Source organism: Aulonocara stuartgranti (assembly GCF_965226115.1).
Source record: "Aulonocara stuartgranti genome assembly, chromosome: 17".
Classification (NCBI taxonomy): domain Eukaryota; kingdom Metazoa; phylum Chordata; class Actinopteri; order Cichliformes; family Cichlidae; genus Aulonocara; species Aulonocara stuartgranti.
The window spans coordinates 11,365,297-11,375,922 of record NC_138953.1 but is presented as its reverse complement, the minus strand read 5'-3'; the positions used below and the strand labels follow the sequence as shown (position 1 = coordinate 11,375,922).

The 10,626-nt window shown below is 41.4% G+C and overlaps 1 long non-coding RNA gene across 1 annotated transcript; it reads right to left on the bottom strand.

Annotated features, from left to right (window-relative positions):
• Positions 1 to 379: 379 nt before the first annotated feature.
• Positions 380 to 3,323, bottom strand: LOC309692776. Its single transcript, XR_014272449.1, has 2 exons — positions 2,669 to 3,323; positions 380 to 934 (listed from the first exon to the last, which is right to left on the bottom strand). It is a non-coding gene; the product is annotated as an uncharacterized lncRNA (long non-coding RNA).
• Positions 3,324 to 10,626: the final 7,303 nt, after the last annotated feature.

The following is a 10,626-nucleotide window of genomic DNA, read 5'->3' as shown; positions in this document are numbered from 1 at the left end:
ACCTGCTTCAAACATACCACCATGCCAATCAGATTACTTCTTCCATGTGAGGGTGAAGAGGTGACCCTTCTGGATAAGATGGTGAAGGTTTGCTGCCGTTTTGGTGAACAGTGTGGTAGTAAAACCAGGGGAAAATGAAACTTGCTCCTGTTAAATATTCTTTAGTCTTGTGCTGTATAAATAGCGGTAATTTTTCAGAACATAAATTGAAGTAATTGATAGTAAATAAAGTAACGTTAGTAGTGGGTGATATCGTGTAAATGCTGTCATGATTTTGTGTAAAGATTTTGTCCTTTATAAACTATGACATGGATTCTACATTGTAACTGATGTGATGTTCTGTAAGGTGGTTTTAATAATAAAAAAAAAAGAGCAAAACTTAGTTTGTTTCTTTATTCAACTTTTGAACAGTGGTACTCAGTCAGTACATATTCAGTAAATGCAAATTATTTACACGGCAGTGCACTTCAGGCATAAATCTAGACCCTTATATAAAACATTATGGGTCATTCCCACAACCCACAGCTTTACTGTGTTCCAGCAAAGATTCCAATAGCAGTGACAACTCCTCCACAGTAGCAGGTGGGATTTTTCTTTTTTGAGGACGGCTCCTTTTACCTGTCACTACAGATGGTCTGTTTATGTTTTGATTGAGAGCAGTTTTTGGTCAGCTGAAGAGGAGAAGTCCATCTTATGGCCAACCTCTGGCTGTATCTCGGTCATATTACCCAGAAAACCCCAGTATGCAGGTTCATCTGTAACAGTCCTTGTGCCACAGATCTGCACTGTTGCTTCGAAATTAAACAGAAGAGCAGCGCTATGGATGCAGGTCTCCAGGACTCCGGCCATACAGGCGCAGTGGGCGGCTTCAACCTTCCCTGTGATGCTCACAATGACCCAATGCTGGTTCATTCAGTCTTTGAGAGTGCAGTACCTGAAACATACAAAGTTAATTTAAAGACAAGGACTCTAATGAACCAAGGCCGACATAAATTTGTTTTATCTACTTTCAAATCCATTTTATCATAAATGTAACAAAGTATTTAGAAAGTTAGCACATACATGTAATTTTCCATTTTTTTATGTATCCATCTATAGAACGCTGCATGTTATATTCCAAATCTGCCTGTTCTCTTTCAGAAACCTGCCTTCAGAAAATGAACCTAAAGTATGTAATGCAAGGATGTCATCACTTTCAAGATGGAGAAAGCATAAAGTTTGACTTTAGGTGACAATTATGGACACGTAATATGATAAGGAGATTCTGCAGGTCATTAATCAATGTATTATAGTAAAAAATTTATTTTTTGTGACACAGGACACAAACATGGAAGCAAGATATATAATTAGGATTATTTATAATAAATATGAATAAATAATTGCAATTTCTTTAACCATTGAGAATAACTAAATCCTTCAGGACAATGTCACATCAATGCACTGAACTCACTATGGCTACGTTCACACTGCAGGTCTTAATGCTCAATTCCGATTTTTTTTTTTTAATTTAAATCTGATTTTGTGTCTGCTTGTTCACACTACAAATAAAATGTGACAGCAAACGCAGTCCTTTGTGAACCCTCAAAGTGGCCCGCATGCGCAAAAGAAGACGTCACACACAACGCGCTCTGTTTAGACCAAACAGCATTGTTTGACTGATGGCCCTTAATATAAAGACTTGTTTCAGACTTTACGTTGTCCAATTTTGCTTTAAGTTATTTTGTTATTTACATATGGCCTAATAATGATCCTTATTGTTGTTTTAGAGAGGAGCGGTGCTTCAAAGGATAGTTGCAGATTTATGTCAGAATCTGCAGATTATACAGTACAAATAAAATGTTCACGTTATCTTCCCAACAGTTTCACTAACATCTGCACGGGATGCACACGAAGCGCTCATGTGTTCTCAATGTCTTCTCCAGCGCTGATAATTGGCATATGTTTTGTGTCAGTGAAATAAAAGACGGATTTAATGCGTCATGACCATTCAAACAGCAGTTGCTTCCTAAAACATCAGATATGTATCGGATTAAGTACCACATACGAAAGTGACCCAGATCGGATTTGAAAATATCGGATTTGTGCTGTTTTTACACCGTCATACCATGATTGGATATGGGTCGCATACGGTCAAAAAAGTCGGATTTGATGCGTTTTCGCGTGCAGTGTGAACGTAGCCAGAGCCTCCACGTGTTCTCACTCTAATTTGCACCTCATGAATGAATTTATGATTGCACTAATTTGAATGTTCGGGAGGAAATCAAACGCATTTTACTCACAGTGCCCTACAAACGTCACTGCTGTTTAATTTTCTGTCTTCATTTATGTTGGAAGTGATAGCAGAGTTGTACGTTTGAATTTGTTTCCAAAATCCCTCATTTAGATGGAAGCTAGCGAGCTAACTTCCTGCTAATTTCTAACTCTGTTAAATGTCATATATTCCGTTTCGTTTTCATGGATGCCTGGATGTTAAACTCAATTGTTACACATGGTAGAGCAGAACGCTGATAATTTTATTACAGATGAAAGACTTTAGACAGTTTTTCAACTCTCAGTAATGCCACAGTGATCCTGTGATTTATGGACCTGCAGCAGCGTTTGAGCCCATGCTAGTGACGTCAGACTTAAAGACCGGATAAAGAGTGATATGAACATATCTATAACTTACGGGAATGAAAATGTCTGGAGCACCAACAGATATTTGGAGATGGAAGAGAACTGGATATCAGCTCGTCTCACAGCTGCTATCCAGGCTAGACGCCTTCGTTTGGTAACATCCGATACATGAGCTGCCTCATGTTGCTTCCAGGTGGGGAAAGAATGAAAAGATAAACCATTTTCAACCTTATTCCCTTGCCAGCCGTGCGATCTAACTTTACAACCGACCGCACAGCAAGTACGAACCATAGCTGGTGTTATCCGTGTACTTTCGCTCTTTCGCTAGCGATTTGTTCGGCCCAGAAATGTGGCGCCTCAACCAAAAACCCTGACCACGCCCCCTCTCGTGACATCACGCTTGTGTCACTTCCGGTATTTCAGACAATCCCTTTCCGTCAAGGATTTTTAATTTGTTGTGGGCTTTTTGTATTTTGTTGTGGGCTTTTTGTAATTTGTTGTGGGCTTTTTGTATTTTGTTGTGGGCTTTTTGTATTTTGTTGTGGGCTTTTTGTATTTTGTTGTGGGCTTTTTGTAATTTGTTGTGGGCTTTTTGTATTTTGTTGTGGGCTTTTTGTAATTTGTTGTGGGCTTTTTGTATTTTGTTGTGGTTTGTTTTTTATTTGTTGCGGTTTTTTAATTTGTTGCGATTTGCACTTCCCAGCCACCGTAATTATTCATGTGCCTACTAATGGAATTAGTTTTCTTAATGCAGATTGAGCACCCCCCCCCCCCCCCCCCTCCCCTCCTCATCCATCAAACTCATGAAGATGATGAGCAAGAAAAAAGATGGCCTCATTCACTTTATTTATACATACACACCTACAACGAATATTTACACATGGTACTGTTAGATAAACAGTTGCTTAATTGCACTATTCCACAGCTTGTTAAGACTCTCGGTATCCATTAACGTGAGGTAATTAGTCGTAATTTGCATCATTAAAGACAAAACAATAGCATAATCGTTTATGAATACTCAATCAGAGGATAATTACTTAGTCTTGATCTGCATCTTCAGGCTGGAGAGATGCAAAAAAAACTGCAAAGGAGGGTGGGGAGTCTTTGTTCTCTGACTGAAGAACAAGGGGCCTGCCTCTTTTCGTTCCCCCATGAACATACTTTTTCAGCTTTAACAAACCCTGAAATTTGGCTATTTAATTGCTGTTGGCCCAGTTTTTCTTTCTGTTCTTTTTTTTCTTCTTGGTGGAGGAAAGTGTACAACAAAGTTGTCTTGTAGCCTGTAAGACTGGAGAATGGCATCTCTCTTTGTTGGGTATAGAAAGTGAGGATCATTAGTTACCGAGAAGACGTAATGAGGGGTACGCTGGAGAGAAATATTGTACTGTGTGAATGTGTGATGTGTGTGAACATTTGGTGAGTGAAAGCTTAAAGTGTAACTATATGCGTACCTGCTGCTGCTGTATTTTGGACAAAACCAGTGTGCAGTAGAGTGGCAATTTGTTTCCATCACGTTTCAGTTAAACTCTGTGCTGTTGTGCCTGCAAACAGCCCCACACTAATGACTCTTTTTAAATGCCAGGGTATGAGTATTACTCAGATGATTTTTAGGTTTTCAAAAGAAAAGAAAGGCTGTAAAGATTTTATTGGAAACTGAATTTTTAAAATGTAATCATAAATACTTCATGTTTAAAGTTATGACTGAACGTATTGCATTTCTGAAAATCATTTACCTGAATATGTGTGTTTTGAATTCTCTTTGAAATTGCCCACTAATACAAGTTTGTAATTCCAGAAATTTCTTTTCCCTTTCTTCAAAGTGTATCCAGCATACAAGGAACTTAAATGGACCAAATTATATCTTTGTTGTGCTAGGTTCAGTCGACATTCAAGACGAGTAACCTCAGAAACACATCAAGAAAACAGACGAGATCGAATTTTCTTTCTATTTGGATTTTCTTCCCAACATGTTCTGAAACATTGTCCAGAGTGCCCTCAATTTCACATGTCAAATCTTAAATTGAACCTTGTGAATTAAAAAAAAAAATTAATTTCAAAGTAATATTTTCAGTGGGATTAATTCAGTACTTAGACACTTGATTATATTTGAGAAGTGAGTAATCATTTGCTTCTGATTCTGTAGACAGATATCTGCTTGAACATGCAGAGTATGTAGGCAAAGTAATGCAGTGTTTGGTGCTGGAAGCTTTCTAGGTTGCACTTGTCTGTCTGTTATATTCAGGATTTTATTAGTCAACCAAATTTAGCAGGATTGTAGAGTAAAATGAGAACTGCATTGTCAAAAAAGCCATCTCAAAACAGTCTGAAATTCTGACAGTTATATAGCTTTTTTTATATACATTAATGGATATACATGTGGCCCGGTCATGGAATGAAACAGGACACAGGAAATACTCTTTTGTGGGCTTTTTTAATCTCCGACTGTACTCGGAGGAGCACAGTTTTAATTCTGTAGTTTTGAGTGAAACGGCAAAATTTAACTATTCCACTGGCTCAGCCTAAAACTGCCTTTCAGGGTCTGAGACAACAATAACTATCATATGTACATGTTAAATTCAAACAGTATAGACAACAGTAGTGACCTGTCAAGAAACAAATACAACAAAAAAAGAGAAAACAAAACAAATAAACACATTGTTTACATCTCACAACTTCGCAGGTCAACTGGCAATAAAGTGCACTGTAAACTCTCTTTTAAACATACATTTCTATGGGAGAACATCATGAACTCACTTCGGTTTCTCCACACAGCTACTGTGCTAGGACAAGTACACACGCAGGAATCACACAGCAAGTGATCTCCCCTCTGAATCAAACAGAAACATACAGAGTTATGCAAAGTGAATAACAGTGTAAACCTAACAACTTTGAAATCTGTTAGGACACTGTCACTACTCACGCCAACCCGCTCTTCAGTCCCTTTCACAGCACGTGACCATTAAACATGCACCCGTCGCGCGTTAAGAACTCTACACAAATGGTCACAAACATGGAGTCATTGCTAAAGAAACTTAGCTAATTACAGTCTACTACAACACTGGTGACAATATTTTGCAGTATGCTACACTTTTTAGCACATTTACCTCTTGTGTAGCTAGCCACAGAATCTTTTGCAGTCTCTAACTCTCCAGTGCTCCCGCTCACAGCGCTCAGTGTGTGACGCAAACTTGAGTGCATGCGTGCTCTGGCTTACGACGGCTCTTAAAGGGACAGTATACCCCCAAAACGCGAGGTCTAGTCATCACCATGACAACCCTACAACAGACCTCCGGTAGACAGGCAACCAGTCAAAAACACAATCCCCTCTTTTTAAACCCTTTCCATGCATAGTATTAGTTCACTTGGCTACATTCTCCCCTGCTACGAGTCAACGTCCTCGGTGACCCTCTGCTCATCCACCATTCCCCTGAGTTTGGTGGTGTAGAGAACCATACCGGCTAACACCTGGGAGAGTACATCTGGACTGAAGGATACTGCATTGCATGCTGACCTAGGTAGATTAAATGGGTTTGTGTGGACCCCTGCAGTTTCTCTCCTACTCCTGCGTGTAGCAGGTGTGGGTGGACCTGCCTCCGCTTTCCCTTTCTTTCCTTTCCTAGGAGCTGGAACAGGTTTTGCCACCGGTTCTTCACTGGAGAATCCAATGCTTCCTGGTCCAGGTGGAAGGTAAGCTGCTGGCTCCACCTCGAGGTCATCAGGGTAGTCGCTGCTCTCCTGCCCTAGCAGATCCTCACCCATATTTTCAGTTCCATTCTCCAATTGGTTTCCAGGTTCGTCGACCATCGGAACCAAGTTCCCAGGTCCCTGAGCCACTGGCAGCTCCATTGGGTACTGGACCTCCTCCATCAAGGCAAACTCTGGATGCTCAACCTCCATATCAGACACTTGGTGCTCATCTGCAGAACTGACTTCCTGGTCACGTAGCCTTGGCTTGGGTGCAGGTATAGACCCCACGCATGGCCTCAAGTTAGATCTGTGGACTCTTTTCACCGGCCCTCCTTCCAGTGGCACTACTGTGTATGTTGTCCCTTGGATATCAACCACTTTATACACAGGGGCTGCCCAGGCATCTTGAATTTTATTCCTTCCAGGTGGTCGGTAACGGAGATACACAAACTGTCCGATGTCAACAGGTGGACAGAACACCTTTCCTTGCTGCTGAACCACTCTCTCTGTAGCCTTCCGTTCGGCAAATTCTCTGGCTCTGGCATGTGCATCCTGGAGACGCTCCTGATGCACTAATAACCAGTCCAGTTTGTCATCCTTTACTTCTTCCCGGCCCAACAATGCATCAATGGGTAGATGTGGGTGGACCCCAAACAGCAGGTAATGGGGAGAATACCCTGTGGTCGAGTGCGGCGTGACATTGTAAGCATACACCAGCTCTGACAGATGCGCGGGCCAGCGCCGCTTCTTCTCAGGGGGAAGCGTACAGAGGATGTTGTGCAAAGTCCTGTTGAACCTCTCACAATGAGGGTTACCCTGAGGGTGGTGGGGTGTTGTACGAGTTTTCTTGACTCCATACAGTTTGCATAGCTCAGCAATCACTGCGCTTTCAAAATTCCTGCCCTGGTCTGAGTGCAGGCGATCTGGTACCCCATATTTCATGAACCACTCTTTCAGGATAATCTTAGCTGTGGTATCTGCTTTTTGATCTCGTGTGGCAAATGCCTGACTGAACTTGGTGAACACATCAGTCATTACAAGAACGTTTTCACAAACATCTGTAGTCCGCTCAAGGTGGTATAATCAACAGCAACAACTTCAAGTGGGCGGGTAGCCAAAAATGGAGCGTGGGGTGCCTGAACTTTGGGTTGAGGCATCTTTGTATACACACACCTCTGACATTTCTTCACCCAGTGCTCAACATCTTCAAACATGCCCCCCCCCCCCCCGTGTAATCCCAGAGAAACTACAGAGGAATTGGATTTCAGTGCTAGAGGTGCTCAAACAATGAGGTGTTTGGAAAATAATATGGACAAACTTGGTGTGTTGATTAAGACCGTCAAAGTCAATGTTGCCTGATGCACATCACTGAGTGTTGCCATAGTGACACTTCTGACCACAGCATGAACATACCTGGCTTCGGGACTTTTTTGGGGGGTGACTGGCATGTTAAACTAAGCGGTAAGAAACTTGGAGCAACTGCAAAGAAATGATTGACAAGTGGTGACATCCTGGATACGTTACTGTGAAAAAATTTCTTTGGCCTGAATATTGAACTGCTAGCTGTAGAATGTGTCTCTTACTTCCTGAAGTGATATTCATTGCTGTTTGAATCCAGCTGAACTAAGCAAAAATATTATTTAATTTTTTTATTTATACATCTTAGTGATGTCTAAAAATACATTTTCATTTTTTTAAATAGATTTTCAGTCTGTGTTGTGATACTGTTTTCAGCATGTCTTCCATTTTCCATTCATTGGAAAATGAAATATATATTGGAGTTTATGGTAATTAATAATAACTTTGTTTTGATTGTCACACTTTACAAATCCATCCAGTGGGAGAGATTTGACCCTTTAGCTAGCTGGCAGCATGCTCAGCACCCTTGATCTATGCCATTGCATCAGAGGCAGTCAGATCTGTTGCACTATGGGGACTTTAGCGGCATGTTTTTGTGGAGCTTTGCCCGAATATTAACAAGATTGATTCACCTGCATCCCCACCTGCCCCAAGTTACAAAGCTCATTGGAGACAAAGAGAAGGACTAAAGGAAGAAACCAGTGCAGCAGCTGGGGAAACCTGCATGCAGTTCTCCGAGAAGACAATAGCGTTTCACTCAATGGCGTTTATGTTCAGTGTAGGTGAAGTGCTGATTGGTTAAAAAACAAAAACATACAAAACATCAAAGACAAAAAAGCTGAGATGATTTTTTTAACACTTGGTTTTACTCGTCTACAAAGGCATTATTTCCCCATCATATTTCCCCTTGGTGTTCTCCAAGGCAGGTGATTAGCTCAGGGAACACATCAACACAATCACAAACAAATGGAGCCCATATTAGAAGAAGTTTGTTGCACATATTTTTGACACTGCCCCCCATGTGGCAGTACAACTAGAGCTAGGTGTGGGACCCCAAAGGTTTGTCTCACCCCTAAGGACTAACAACCTTCAGACTCACTCAGGTTATCTTCGACTCTCCCTGTCTGCTAAATCGCTAGAATACTGAAACCTCGTTAGATCCTGTGCCGTGATCGTTTAATTCGTTCACCTCCTTGGCATGTCTTCTTATTATCAGATTGAATAATGATGCTGAAGTGTTATAAACATAGCTGTTATAAGGAAACATGATGTTAAAGAACTCAGGTGAGTTTGTTTGTCAATGTGAGAAGGATAATAAATCACAGGCAACTGCAAAAATGTTAAGAAAAAGAATAACTCATTTCAGCTGTCCCGCAGAGAGGTGTGCTTGCAAATGAGATTCCATTAATAGTTGGTCTTGTATTTGTATTTGACCATTCATCTTCGTAAACAAGACAAAAACACCTCTTGCCCATAAAAGCTACCTGCCATGCAGTCACTAATTTGGAGTTAAGCACCTTTTTCATACTAATGCAAGCTCTGCCTACAGAGAAGAGGATAATTACATATGCATGAAGACCAACAGAGAGATTACTCCCACCACACATAGCCTAACTACCGCCATGCACACACACATGTGCATTTCAGATTCACTTTGACAGCTGTCTCATCTCTCTGCATGATGAATGTAAATTAAAGAATTAGCACACGCAAAGAGCAAAACACCCAAACAGACACATGTGCCACACACACGTGCACGCTTCCCTCGCCCAAATGGTCACTCCAAGCTACAGAGCTGTGAAACGCCGAGGCCACAGAGCATTAGTCCGAGGGATTCAGACTTCCCAGCTGAGCTTTTAACATGAGGAACAACGGCCCACAGCCACTGCATATGATGCCATGTGCCAGAGAGACAGACAGGCAGAGGGGAAGACAGAAAGGAAGCCAGAGCGAGACAGAGCAGACGCAGAGACACAGCTCCCCACAGTGGAGCTGTATTGTACCATCTACAAAACACCATAGGAAACATAAAAAAAAAAAAGATATAAAAGCGTCAACACCAGCAGAGAGCTTTATTTACCCTACCTGCAACTCAGGTTTTCACTCCTGATCCTCACAGCAGCTGCAATAGTTCTGTTATACCATCTTTTAATGCTCCGCATGGGTGTTATTTATCGCTTCACAGCAGAATTGCATTAAAATAGGCAAAAAAATAAATAAACCTTTGTAGGCTGTGAGGGCTTCTGAGATGTACTTTCATGGCCTGCGGCAACGAGATTCTCCCCTCCAGACGCACAAACAGAGAAATTATATTTTTTCCTATCTGTGTGTTGCTTCCTGTTTTTGTCACTGTCTTGACTTTTTTACATCACACCCAAAGCCGCATGTATTTCCAACAGCGCTCTGGATAGGCCGTGCCCCGTGAGCATTCTGTCAAACGTAATGTAATTAGAGAATAGGGGTGACACAGCCAAACAGGGGTGAGGAAGGCTAATCAACTCTCTGTGTTGCTCTCCATCTGTAATCAGAGGGACAACAAGTGCGAGACAGATACAGAGGGAGATTAAATTGATTAGAAATTAAAATCCCAGACCATTTATGTTCTAAGAGAAGTTAATTACAATTAAATTGTTCACTTATGCAGATTTTGAATTCATTTCCCCAGCCTCTGCCTCCATTTTTCCATCTCCCTGACTTCATCTGAGCTCAAACTTTGTCAAAAGGCAGATACTGTGCAAAGCTATGCACACACCTGAGCATTCGTCCTACGTTTCATTGTTAAACAGCTCACATTTGCAACATGATTCTGCCATAACAGCATTCCTGAGAGGACTTTTCGCCCAGCGTTGACGAAAACGTCTTCGTCGACTCCAAGGATTTTCTGCTATTCAGTCAAAAGAGCATTAGCGAGGCCAGACTCGGCTCGCAGCCAGCATCCCTGTTTATCCCAAAGGTGTTGAATAG